Raw genomic sequence first — 14,691 nt, forward strand, 5'->3', positions numbered from 1 at the left:
CAGGGTTTGAGTTGTTGGGAGAAATGATTAGCAGCAACCACTGCTTCAAACCCACTGAGGCTTGGAGTTGGCTTCCCAAACATGATGCAGATTGGAGAAACCCAGACAGGTTCAATATTGGTACGGGTGGTGCTTATGTGTATAGCGATATCATCTCAATCTTTATTTTATATCAGTTGACTCCAAAGTCAGCTTCCAGGGAAGGGTAGATTCTTGTGTCCAAAGAACAAGATGGGTGTTTTGGAGCTATCTTGTAAGAATGATGTTCCATTGTTTAGCTTCTCTGGAGCTCAGGTTTTGCCACCATTGCATTCAGAAAAAGTGTTAGCTTAATTACTCAACAGTTTAATTGTTTACTGTTACTTTCATGAAATTGTGACTAATTAAAAACTAGGTCCCTTTGTAATTAGAGTCACTTTCTAATTATCTAGGAACTTAAATGATAAATTGTATGTTGATTGTAACTCTCAATGAAAAACAATAACATTGATGAAAGAAATTGAAGAAGACATAAAAAAATGGAAAGATATTCTGTGTACATGGGTTGGAAGAATCAATATTGTTAAAATATCCATGCTACTCAATCTACAGATTCAGTATAATGCCTATCAAAATGCCAATGACATTCATCAAAGAACTAGAAAGAACAATCCTCAAATTTATATGGAAGCAAAAAACTCCTGAAGAGCCAAAGTCATCTTTGAGCAAAAAGAAAAAGAGGAGGCATTATACTTCCTGACTTAGAAATACACTACCAAACTGTAGGAATCAAAACAGGGTGGTCTTGGCATGAATACAGATACGCAGACCAATGGAACAGGGCAGAGACCCTTAGGGTAAACCCATGCATCTACAGCAAACTGATTTTCAACACAGGTGCTAAGAACACACACTGGGAAAACAAGTCCTTTCAGTAAATGGTGCTGGAAAAATTGGATATCCATATGCAGAAGAATGAAACTAGACCCTTATTTCTTATCACTTACAAAGATCAAATAAAACTGGATTGAAGATTTTAGAATAAGAAGTGAATAAAATAGAATAAAACATAAGGGAAATGCTAAAGAGCAGTGGAATGGGCAAGAATTTCTGGGATAATACTCCCAAAACAGAGGAAAGATAAACAAAATACACAAATGAGATCATATCAAACTACAAAGCTTCTGCCCAGCAAAGGAAATAATCAACAGAATGAAGAGATAACCTACAAATTGGGAGAAAATATTTGCAAACTATACATCTGACAAGGAATTGAGATCCAGAATATAAAAGGAACTCCAAAGCCAATAGGAAAATAAACAATTAAATTACCCAAATGAGAAAATAGGCAATAAAACTATGTAGCTATTTCTCAAAAGACTTATATGAATATGTAACAATGAATCCCATCATTTTGTACAACTATAATGCACCAATAAAAATACGGGGAAAAAAGACTTATAAGTGACCAACAAGTATATGAAAAAGCATTCAACATCATTAATTGCCAGGAATATGCAAATCAAAACCAGAACAAGATGTCATCTCACCCCAGTAAGAATGAGCACTTTCAAAGAGACTGAAGATGAAAAGTGTTGGGAGGGATGTGGAGAAAAAAGGGAACATTTTTGCTGTTAGTGGGAATGTAAATTCATGCATTATGGAAAACAGTACAGATGTTGCTCATAAAATTAGAATTACCTTAAGATCCAGCAATCTCATTATTGGTTATATATCTAAAGGAAATGAAATCAGTATGTCAGAGACATGTCTTCACTCCCATGTGTTGGACTGCATCACTACTCACAATAGCCAAAAAAGGGAAACAACCCGAGTGTCCATGACCTGATGAATGGATAAGGAAACCAACCATGGTGCCTATACACAAGGGTGCCTATACTTGGCCATAAAAAAGAATGAAGTCCTGTCATTTGTGATGGCATAAATGGAACTGGAGATCATTATGTAAGTGAGATAAGCCAGCATAGAAGGGCAAGTACTGTGTGATCTCCCTCATATGTGGAATATAAAAATAGTAGATCTCATAGAAATTCAGAGTAGAATGGTTGCCAGAGGCTGGGGAAAGAGGGAGGAGGGAAAGATGGGGAAAGGTTGATCAACAGGTACTACATCATGGTTAGATAGAAAGACATTCTGGTGTGTCACTGTAGAGAGCAGGGTGATTTAAACATTATATGTAAACAAATATCAAAACATTTTACCCCATGTATGATTTTTATGTATGTATAATTTTATATACTAGTTAAAAATTAACTAAAAATTTTAAAAACTGATGGCTTCCTGTTGTCTTTTGCTTCTAGATCTAAGTAGAAACCAGAGCTATTGTTTTTAAGGAAAATCTCTCTGATCACTCCCTTCCCACTTGGGAAGGAGCTGAAGCCTCTTGCTGAGGGCCAGCTTGGGCACTGATCTCTCTGCAGTAACTCAAGTCTTGGGAGACTGTAGCCTGCAACTTGACTACACCTCATGAGAGACCTCAAGCCAGAGCCACTCAGTGAAGCTGCTCCGGGATTCCTGACTCTTAGAAACTGTCGAGATACCAAAGTTTAGTTGCTTTAAATGAAGAAGTTTGGGGATAACTAATTAACACAGTGTATTAGGATCCACCAGAGGAACAAAACCTAATACACGTGTGTGTACAGATGTACATGTAGGTGAAGGGCAGTTTAAGAAGAAGAGGGAGAAAAAGGGAAGTTTGTTATAGAGAATTGGCCCTTGAGGCAGCGGAGACTGGTAAGTATCCAAATTGGCAATTGGTACACTGAAGTCCTGGAGAAGTGTTGTGGTCCAAATCCAAAAGACCCGAGAACATGGAGGACAATGATTTAGCTCCAGTCCAAATGCCACCAAGCTCCATACCCTGGAAGAGCTGATGTTTCAGTCTGAGTCTGAAGGCAAGAAAAATCCTTTGTACTGGCTCAGAGGCAGCGTGTGGAAGGAATTCCCTTATCATTTTAGTCAAACCTTCAACTGGTTGGACAGAGCCCAAACACATTAAGGAGGGTAATCTTTTATTATTCAGTCTATCAATTCACTATGGAACTCAACCGAAATATCCCTGCAGAAACATCCAGAATGGCACTGAACCAAATATCTGTCCCCCTCTGTGGTCTAGTTAGGTTGACCATATAGTAATAGTTAATGCAATTCCAATTTGATGGTGACTATAAGGGCCCATGGTATAGGACTTTAGCTATGTCTTTATTCCCAGGTCAAGCTTAGCATCATTCATCCACCTGGGCCCTAGGAGGTCAAGGTCTCTGTTGCCTTAGAAATCTTTGCATTAGTGACTCCTTCTCACTTCTCACATGTCCTTCCCTTGATCTATTTCCTCTTTCCTCACTCTCTTACCTCCAAATTTTCTTCTAATCTCCCATCTATATCAGTTGTGCTACTTGGATAAGTTTGTGCCCCAGAGGACATTTGTCAATATCTGGAGATATTTTCGTTGTCACCAAATTGCAGCATCTAGTAGGCAGGATCCAGGTGTACTGCTAGATATCCTTCAAGGTGACAAAATAGCCCCCAACAACAAAGAGTTAATTGACCCTGTATATTAATAGTACCCAAGTTGAGAGACCCGAAGGTGGAGAGGTTACTTCCAGAGCCCTTCACAACTTCTTATGCTCAGGTTAAGAATACCACCCATGGGTTCCCACAGGGCACAGGGCTTTCCCCAATTAGATGGGAAAGTCCTCATTAGGCAGGGATCTGTTCTATCCTGTTGATTACTACACCCCAAGGTTTCACACAGACTCCATAACAGTAGGTGCTCAATAAATATTTATTGAGTGAATTAATGCAAACCTGATGCTTTCAGTACATCAATTATACTCACGTATGAAGTTTAAGCCCCATTCACTCCCAATAGAAATGTGTCAGAAAGATACATTTTAACAGACTATGGCTTTTGTCCCATTCTGGAATGCTGGTCTAATAGGAAGTAGAATACAATGATCTTTTCATCTTGACAACAGCAATCCCAGTTATAAGGAATTCCTTGGAGGAGAATGTAAGCTCTTGAAGTAAGTCAGGAATATTTGAAACAATAAGTCAGAAACATGAGAATGCAGATCATTTCTCAAAAAACACTACAAAAACAAAAATTTAGTTTGTTCTGATTTGTCCAGAATAGTTGTTTTGGAGTATTTGAATTGCAGTTCCTGTGCTATGATTGTGCAAAGTTTGATGAGTCAGTCTCTGGACCCTGGTTATTGTGTTTCACTTTTATGTAAGGCTGACTTTTATGAGAAATCACAGTGGTAGTAACTAGGGTTTGTTTCCCTGGATTATTTCATTGTTAATTCATTTGAGGTATGAAATAGACTTACCATGAGAATGTTTTTGAAAAACTATGGAACTCATCCAAAATATCTCTGCAGAAACATCCAGAATGGCACTTGACACATAAGGTAATAGTTAATGCAATTCCAATTTCATGGTGACTTATAAAGGCCATGTCTACTTTCCTTAAAATAACAAAGGCCAAAATCTCCTCTACCTCATGTCATTACCTTTCTGCCATTTTTCTTTTAAAAAATTTAGAAGTTGATAGATCTTTATTTTATTCATTTATTTACATGTGGTGCTTAGAATCGAACCAGTGCCTCACACATGCTAGGCAAATACTCTACCACTGAGCCATAACCCCAGCCCACCTTTCTGCTGTTTTTCTGTGTTTCATTTTCCTCAGTCCTTTGACAAGAAAATCAATCAAGTTTTAGCAAAGAAAATGAAACCTTTGGTGACTTCAGGCAAGAATATTTTTAAACAAATATTTGGGAGAATGCCTCACAGCACCAGTGTTTATTTGGTATGTATCTGTGTCCCCCTCTGTTTTCTTTACCAATAGGTTGGTATTGAACTTTGAATGGAATTTTGTAAGTGTACAAAAAGGGATTAATTCCAGGGACTATTAAGTGAGGAATCTGAACCGTTGGATAAATGTGTGACTACAAATTCATTGACTAAATACAATAGACTCAACATATTTTATTGTGAAAAATCTTCCCTTTTGTGCATGCTCAGGTGGTTATAACTTACCTTCCAAATCACTCTACCTCAAAGAAGTTTAATTATTTGTAGTTTTCTAACATGCATAAAGTAGTTTGTTAGTACTTCTTAGTTAACTAACTAATGTAGAGTGATTATCCATAGGCTGTATTGTTAGACATTTGCTAAAAATGGATGGATACCTTATCTGAGTATATCTAACAGACTCTAAAAAAATAGGCTATGAAGAAATTGCTTCTGCATATATAGCAGAGTAAAATCAATGTACTTTTTTTTTTTTTTCTTTTTTACACAAAATTTCTTAAAAGTTTTATTTATAAAAACCAAAAAGTGGGGCTGGGGATATAGTTCAGTTGGTAGAGTGCTTGCCTTGCAAGCATGAGGCCCTGGGTTCAATCCCCAGCACCTCAAAAAAAAAAAAAAAAAAAAAAAAAAAAAAAAAAAAAAGTGGATGCAGCCCAAATGTCTATCAGCTGATAAATGGATAAATAAAATGTGGTATATCAATACAGTGGAATATTATTCAGTAATAAAAAGAAAGTACCAATACACTCTACAACATTGATAAACCTTTAAAAAATATTGTTCCAAAGGCCACATATCAGTTAAGTATGCAGAAGAGGCAAATCTATTGGAGAAAAAGTTGGTTGTTGATTGCCTAGGGTTGAGAGGGGGATGGGGAGAGTCACTGCTAATGGATACAGGGTTTCTTTCTGGGGTGAAGAAAATGTTCAAAATTGTTGCACAATTTTTTTGTGTGTGTATATTTAAAAAACACACTTTATGTTGTTTTGAAGCTAAATTTAAATTTAGAATTGTTATGAATCTCAAAAGGAATACAGTTAAGGATCTCAATGGCAAAGGTCTAGTTATATCCTTTTGATGTTCCCATGTCACACCAGAGAAAGATGGAAAGTCAAGTCTTCTTTCATCTCAGAGACATTTTCTATTACTGTTTTGTTTATTTTATTCCCTATTTTTCCTTCTAAAAATATCTGAGAAGTGAATGACTCTGCATTTATCCTCTGTGTCTCCACTCAAGTCTTGAAATATCCATATTTGCTACATTTGTGTTTAGTGTTCTGATAGGAGTATATCACTTGATCTTCTAATCACTAGTTCATTCTACAGTTGTGTACATTCTCTTCAATTCTTTTAATGTGTTTCTTATTTCAGCAATGTGTTGTTACTTAGTTTTCTGTCACATTACAAAATGCCTGAGATAATCAACTTATAAAGAGAAAAAAGATGTTTTTGGCTTATAGGTTTGGAGTTTCCAATCTATGATTGGTTGGCCCTGTTATTTTGAGCCTGTAGCTAGGCAACACATCCTGAAGGGTGAATGTGGCTGAGCAAAATTGCTTACATGTAGGGAGTGAAACTGCTTATGACAGGGAGCAAAGAGGAAGAAGAGAGGCCTGGAGTATCATGATCCTCTCCAAGGGCACACCCCCAATAACCTAAAGATCTCCCACTAGGCCCGGCCTGTAAATATCCTACTACTTTCATTAGCACTCCAGGGACCCAAACTTTAACATGGGAGTCTTTGGGGGACACTCAAGATCCAAACTATAGCAGGAAATCATGTTTTCATTTTATAATAATTCTTTCTTGTTCCCTGATTAACATTTAATTTTAGTGTATTTTGTTTTATGCATACAGAAACTTCTTAATGTCTTTGAGAAAATTACTTCAATAATTAAAGTTTTCTTCTAAAATCATTCACAATCCTCATCTTGGCACTTTTCTTTTCATGCTGTTGTTTTGCAGCATAAATGCAAGTGATTCTGCATTGTTCTTTTATATTGCTAAATCGCATTGATTAAGTTGATCACTGGTGCAGGGAGATGACCCTTGAATGCAGGAGCAGTAGTTGTGATAGAAGAAACTTTTTCTCCTTATCCCCAAACTGGAATGTCCATCCCTGGTATTGAAAATTGTCAACCTAGATAACAGAGAGAGATTGTCCAAAAAAATAATATTTATTCAGAAATAGCAGAATGTTGAAATAGGAATATACCTGCTATAGTAAACTCTGTGCATTCAAGAAGTTGGAGATAAGAAGAATATTTTTTAACAGTAAAATGAGGATCATGAAAGTATTTTGAAATAATAATCCTTAGTTATAGGGATTAATATTACCAAAGGTAATATCAGTCCAAGATCTAACACTCCATTGTCGAGCAGACAATCCTGTAGAAATATTTCTTTGTGTAAGGTTGTGGTGGTCTTTGTGCAAGTTTGTGGATTTGGTAGCACCTTTCGTTAGCAGTTCTTGTTTTCAGGAATATGTGCACAAGATCCCCTCCTTCATGAGCACCTGGCTTTATTTATTTAGGTTAGGGCTGAACAAAAGCAACTTCATTTTGATTCTGGTAACTTTCATAAGATCATGAGGCCTCTGGTCAGGTCTTAAGGAAGATCTCAAGGTTAGTTAATGTGAAAAATACTGGTGAGGGCCCCCAAACAACAAGGCTAACATGGTCAGCCATGCTTTCCTGTAGTAGTGTTAGCATTTTAAAAAACATCTGCAGGTCACTGAACCTAAAGAGAGAGAGCTTCAGATTTATTCACTGTAATCGCCTAACCTTTATTTATTAACCTTTTAGTTACTGTAAGTTACCCCATAAATTGCCTTTTTTTATTAATTATTTAGTCTTCATGAAGACATGATGCTAATTTATAGCGCAGTGCAGACATTCCTAGACTTTAAATTTTATTCCTCAAGCACATCAGTCACATTTTGTCAATGATTTTATCCTCCAACCTCATTATGCAATCAACATAGTCTCTGAGGGTCACAGCAATGAAAGTTAATTCTAAAAATTCACTATCATGGTTCGAGGAGAGAAATTCCTTTCTGCCAAAGTGTTTGTATAACCCATTTGAAGAATATAAATTAAGTATGTTTTTGTTGAATCTTCTCCGTGATCTTACAACTTCTCACTAAGTTCCTTATTTTAAAGGTCCCACTTTTTCTTTTTCTTTCTTTTTTTTTTTTTTTTTTTTTTTTTTTTTTGGCTTCAGGGATTGAACTCAGGGGTGCTTAACCACATCCCGACCCTTTTTATATTTTTATTTAGAAACAGGGTCTAGCTAAATTGTTCAGGTCCTTATTAAGTTGCTGAGGCTAGCTTTGAACTTGCGATCCTCTTGTCTCAGCCTCCCAGGCTGCTGGGACTACAGACCTGCACCACCATGACTGGCTAAAGTCATGACTGGTCCCATTTCTCCTTAACATTACCACACTGGGGGCCAAGATTCTAATGTGTGGATCTTTGGGGAACAGACATATATCCAAACCATAACAATAGGAATGTAAGTGATTTAGTATGGGAATTTTCTCATGTGATTGTGGAGGCTGCACAGTTCCATCACCTGCCATCTGCAAACTAAAGAAACAGGAAAACTGGTGGTAAAAGTCATTCTGAGTCACCTTTGTTTACTACTTTTTCTGTGTTCCCCTTTTAAAATTCCGTACTGATCATTTACATGTTATTGCAACATTTAGGTATGTCATAGCACAACTTCTTACACTCTTTTCAGTGTAGTTTCTCTAAAAGGTTAAATTTGAGTTTTTTTTTTCTCATATCACCTCAACATTTATTTCTCCAGAGTACAAAATATTAAGGATGAGTCACTGATATATGGGCATAGTGGTGCAAGCCTGTAATTCCAGTTACTTGAATGATTGATCTCACGAATTTGAGAGCAGTCTGGGTAACTTGGTGAAACCCTGTCTCAAATTTTAAAAAGGGCTGGGGCATTTGATTAGCTCAGTGGCAGAGCACTTGATTAGCATGCACAAAGCCCTAGGATTGATCCCCAATACTACCACCAAACTAACAAAAAAGAATGGATCACTGATTAAAAAATTATATTTATAATCTTTAGTACATTTCCTTTAGCTTCTGTATTTTCTGAAGATTCCTCACAAATTGACTGGTATCAAGCTCTTCATATTGCTTACTTTGGTAGGATTCCACTACATGAGGAATTTTCACAGGACTCTGATGTTATTTATTAAAACTGACAACTCCCTGATACTTTTCACACACACAGTGTGTTTGATCCATTGTGCATTCTTACATGTGGGTCAACTGAAGACTTTCTAATATATCTTTTACTCAAGGTTTCTTTTTTTGTCTCTGAATCAAATCAAGATAATGAGAGGCCTTCCCACATGGTATCCATTGATATGAATTCTCTCCATTATGCATATTCATGTTTGCTAGAATGACCCTGTGATAATGAAGTTTTCCCACATTCTACATGAAGTGTTACTCTCCACTGTGAGTTTAATGTTTGTAAAAGCAACTGGAATCACTGAAGTCTTTCCTGTATGTAGGGTTTCCCATACACAGGGTTTCTCTTCAGTGTGAATTCTTTCATGTATTTGAAGAGAACTGAAAACAAGCATGGTTCTCCCCATTATTGCGGGGAGTGGGGAAGGGTCAGACCCAGGAAATCGATTTGGGATTCTGGCAAGTGGAAGAAGATGCAAGACAGTTGGGATAGTAGACCTTCTTTATTCAAAGGCGACAGCAGCCCCTTGCCTACAACTCCATTTAGCCCCCAGCCAGTTCCCTTTAGCTCCCCTGAGTCCTTCCATAGGACTTTCTTATATGTAGGCCAGACAAAGAAGGCTTATTGCCAATAGGTTACATAAGTGGGCACATGCTCACAGCAAATGTTTATGACCTTGAGTACATATGCTGAATCTGGTGTTCATGACTTGGCTACATACTAAAAACATAGCCTACTGGAAGCCTCAGCGAGGGAGCCTAATTGCAGCAATTTTGGGCCTGCCCTATGCTCACATTGCTTATGTACATAGAATTTCTCTGCGCTATGAGCTCTTTCCATAGGCTTTCTTTACATTGTGAGTTTTTTCATGCTTTCTATAGAAATCATGATCATGGGAGGCTTTCCTACACTGCTTGTACACGTAGTTTCTTTCCACTACGAATTCGTTCATGTCTTTGAAGGTTACTCACAGGACGGACGGCATTCCCATCTTGCTCATGTAAGTAGGGTTCTGCTTCTACTGAAGGCTGTCTCACATTGCTTATGGTTACAGTGTTTCTGTCTAGTGTGGGTCTTTTCCTGATTCTGAAGAGAACAGAGACACCTAAAAGCTTTATGACCTTGTTTACACTCATAAGTTTTCTCTTCAGTTCAAGTCCTTTTATGCTTCTGTACGTATTGGGGATAACTAAAGGCTTTCCCATGTTCCTTACAACTTCTCTCCATGTTCCTGACACTCATATGTTCTGTGTCCACTTTGAGCTCTGATGGACATATATAATGAATGACCTTTCCACTCACATGGCTTTCACACGATTTTATTCTAGGAGGAGGAGTTTTTTTTATTCACTGTAGGTTCTGGAATCTGGTAGAAGCTTTCTTTATGTTCACAGTTTCTGTATTACTGGACCCTATAGAGACCAGGTTCCTGAAGGTGTCCCACATTCCTTCTCTGTAGAGCTTCTTTGGGGAAGCAGCCAGAAAAACCCAGCCTTCCAGGGTGAAGTTCTCAACCACATCTCCAAAGGCCCCTGACTCCATTTCTCACTTCTGGGCTGCTCTGGTGTTCTCCCAAGGTCTCCTGCGGTCAGTGCAGGTCATGGTGTGACAGAGGCTGAGCCACTGGGGATCTGTTTCAGGAACTGATGTGGCAAATTTGAGTTTTTATAACTTGCCAGATTGCAGTTTGCTTGTGATTCATCTTTAGACATCGTGGCAGAGCTTTTCTTCCTGAGACCATGTCATAATTTCCAGAAGCTTATTGTTTCATCTACTCTTTGGTGTGGTCATTTGAGCAGAACTCAGTCATCATCTGTGGGTCTTGCTAGTTTAACTTTGAGAGATAACCTGTGTTCCTGTTCCAGGGTGCCTTAGGCTGCACCAGTGTGCTAATAATGAGGATTAATCCCAGGAGTTTATGTGGGAGATCATGTCTAAAAGCAAAACTTTAAGATAAGTAATTTATTAAAAAAAAACATAGAAGTCAGAAAATGATTGGGTGTGAGATGACTGAAGAGATAAAACAGGTCCAAAAGCAAGACTGAACCAAAACCAATAAGAATATGAGAAGGAAATGTTATGAATTATGTCTCCCCAAAATTCATGTGTTGAAGCCCTAGCCCCCAATGTGACTTTATCTGGTAATAGATAGGACCTCTACAAAGCAACTTAAGGTTGAATGAAGTCATAAGAGTATGACCCTAATTCAATAAAACAGGTGACCTTATAAAAGGAAGAAGTTACAATATATGAAACACTGTTCCAAGAGCTTTACATGTATAAGTTAATGTTTTGTTCTCACAAAACATCATTATCCCCATTTTACAGATGAAGAAGCTGGGACAGTGAGAAATTAGTAACTTGCCCAGGGTTACCCTCCTGGTATATGGTAGAGCCTGGATTTATAGACAGGCAGTCTGGCTCCAGAGACTACACTTAGTCACACTAAATAGTAAAATGAATAAAAAGAAGTTGAATAATATGATTCCCGCCTCCCCATTGTTCCTACTTTGATGCTCTTTTGGGAAATATCAAAATCTTTCACAAATAATGTTTCTCATTTTTTGATGCCCTTGCTGTTATGGTTTGGAACGTAAAGGTCCTCTAAAAGCTCCAGTGTTGAAGACTCAGTGCTCACCTGACCTGGTGATGTGTTGGGAGGTGGTAGAACATTTATGAGCAGGGTCACAGTAGAAGGAAGTTGGATCTTTGGGGTATGCTCTTGAAGGGAATATTGGAACCTGGGCCCTTTCTTCTATCTCTTTTTGCTTTCCAGCCACAATCAGGCTAGCAGCTCTGCTCCTCTATACACTTCCTGCCATGAAGTTCTGCCTCATCACAGGTCCAAAAACAATGGAGCCAACTGACCATGGACTGAAACTTCTGAAACTGTGAGTCTAATTAAAATTTTCTTCCCTGAAGTTGATTTTCTCAGGTATTTTGTCATAGCAACAGAGAATTGACTAAAATATCTTACATAGCAGATGCCTTATGCATATGCCTATCCCTCTGTTGCACAACCCAACACTGGTCTGTTAGCTCAGACTTTCTTCAGACTGAATGCTGGTTGCAGTGCCCCATGTGCATTTGGATATGGGAAATGCCCCTTAAGAAGTTTCAGCCAGCCCTAGTGGCAGGGTCTGTCTTCTAAGTGAAGTGAGTAGATGAGTAAATCCATTGATCATTCCTTTCCTACACTTAATTTGCTATGGCCTGACTGTCCTGATTGTTTCAGACCCAAGACAGCTTGACTTCCTTCCTAGTGAGAAACAACACAATACTTAGTCCATTTAGGCAGGCAAGTTTACTGTGTCAGAGCAGGGTGCTAATTGTTTGGACTAATGGTTCTTGAACGCTGTGTATATCAGAATTAACTGGGGGGCTTATGACAGCACAGATTACCCTGGAGTTTTTCATTCAGAAAATTTCATTCATTTGGAATCCTACTCCAGACTTTGTGAATGAAAAAAATAAGGATAATATCTTCTGGGGGGAGAAAAGTTGAGCATGCTTGCTTTCAGCTCCTTATGAAATTAGAGATTTCCTGAGCCTTGCCTCTGTAGAACCTGAGTGGGCAAGGAGAAACGGCACACCTGAAGTTCATGTTGCCTGCTATGTTAGAATAAAGTACCTAAATGGGGAAAAAAAGCCTGATGAGGGGCCCAAGAATTTGCATTTCTGACAAGTTTCCAGATGGTCCAGAGCTACGTACTCAAAACCATTGCTTTAGATCTGTGCTAGTGAGGTGTGGCCATAGACCTGATGCCTGGGCATCAGCTTGGGAACTTGCTAGAAATGCATAATCCTGAGCTTCAGCCCACACCTACAGAATCAAAAACAATAGTCAGTGAATTTTTCAAAACATGGTTTGTATGCACATGGAAGTTTGAAGCAATTGTTTAGATCATCAAGTTTTTGATCCTATTTAGGATTTTCAATGTCAAACAAAGGAAAACCTTATTTGACAGCAATATCTAAAATAGTCATGGCAGTAAGGTATATTCTAACCACAAAGGAGACCAAATAAGATTTTATGGGTGATTTGGGACAAATCTATCACAATTCACTCTATGCGGTTCAGCACTGTGTTTTAACAGAGGAGAGGAATGACTTCAAATAATAGCAATTTAAAAGAGTGTTAATATGCACCTGCTCAATGCAACTTAATACCAGGGGAATAAAAAGGACTCTATAAAATAATTTCAGCTCATCTATCAGTAGAACAGTGGATTGGCATTAAATGCACACAGTTTAAGGGTTTGAGTTTGGATATTTTGAAAATCAGTTAGAAATGAAAGGTGTTAGTTATAGGGTGGGTATGAAGTGGGAATAAGGAAAAGCTATTTTCACTGTTACTTTTACATTTTGGACAAAAAAGAGAAAGGCAGACGAGGTAAAAAATATCAAGTGTGCTTTTTAATTTTTTAATTTGTTGTTTTTAGATACACATGACAGTAGAGTGTATTTTGACATAGTATACTTACATGGAGTGTAACCTCCCATTCTTGTGGTTGTATGCGGTGTGGAGTTACACTGGTTGTGTATCCATATATGAATACAGGAAAGTTATGTCCAATTCATTCTGCTGTCTTTCCTATTCCCATTCCCGCTCCCTTCTCTTCATTCTCCTTTGTTTCACCAATGAATTTCCATTCTTTCCTCCCTCTCATCTTACTGTGTATTAGCATCCACATATCAGAGAGAACATTCAGTTTTTGTTTTCTTGGGATTGGCTTATTTCACTTAGTATGATAACCTCTAGTTGCATCCATTTACTGGCAAATGCCATAAATTCATTCTTCTTTATGACTAATATTCCATTGTTTATATATACCACTTTTTCTTTATCCATTCATCTATTGAAGGGCATCTAGGTTGGTTCCACAATCTGGCTATTGTGAATTGAGCAGCTATGAACATTGATGTGGCTGCATCACTGTAGTATGCTGATTTTAAGTCCTTTGGGTATAGGCCAAGGAGTGGGATAACTGGGTCAAATGGTGGTTCCATTCCAAGTTTTCTGAGGCACTTCCATACTTTCAAACTTGTTTTATAAATAAGTTAAAAAATATTGAGAATATTGTTATTTTTTCTAAATCTTGATAAAAAAGTTTAGATTTTCTAACTCAATTTTTAGATTTTTAATGATCAGTTTAGTGCCTAGAGTAAGAGAAAATAATTTACTTCCTTTCACTGATTTTTGACATGCTACATGAAAATAATTAAACAATATCTATGAAGTTGCTACTTTAAGCCCCAAATATGGAAAAGGGAAGCATTTAATAAATTTTGCAAATATGAAATCTAAATGCTTGGGAAGTTTGAAACTTAACAACGACTATTTTTCTTGAGTGCTTACCACGTCCCAAGCACTAAGCAAAATGTTTTATCTGCATTCTACATGATTCATTGGCTTCTCACCAAAACCTATATATTTTTGGTAGATCAAGGAAACCGAGTCTCTAGGAAGCCTAAGAGTAAACATACATCTATGCATATTTGTATACATGTATTTCAACTACATAGAGACTCTCTGTATTATCTGCCTCTTAAAGAAATAATTTTTAGTTTAATTTGACTGATTGTCACTGATAGGAGGATAAAGAGAAACCCCTTCACAGATTTGCTTAATTTGCCTTTTATTAGGATGAA

Source organism: Sciurus vulgaris (assembly GCF_902686455.1).
Source record: "Sciurus vulgaris genome assembly, chromosome: 4".
Taxonomy (NCBI): Eukaryota; Metazoa; Chordata; class Mammalia; order Rodentia; family Sciuridae; genus Sciurus; species Sciurus vulgaris.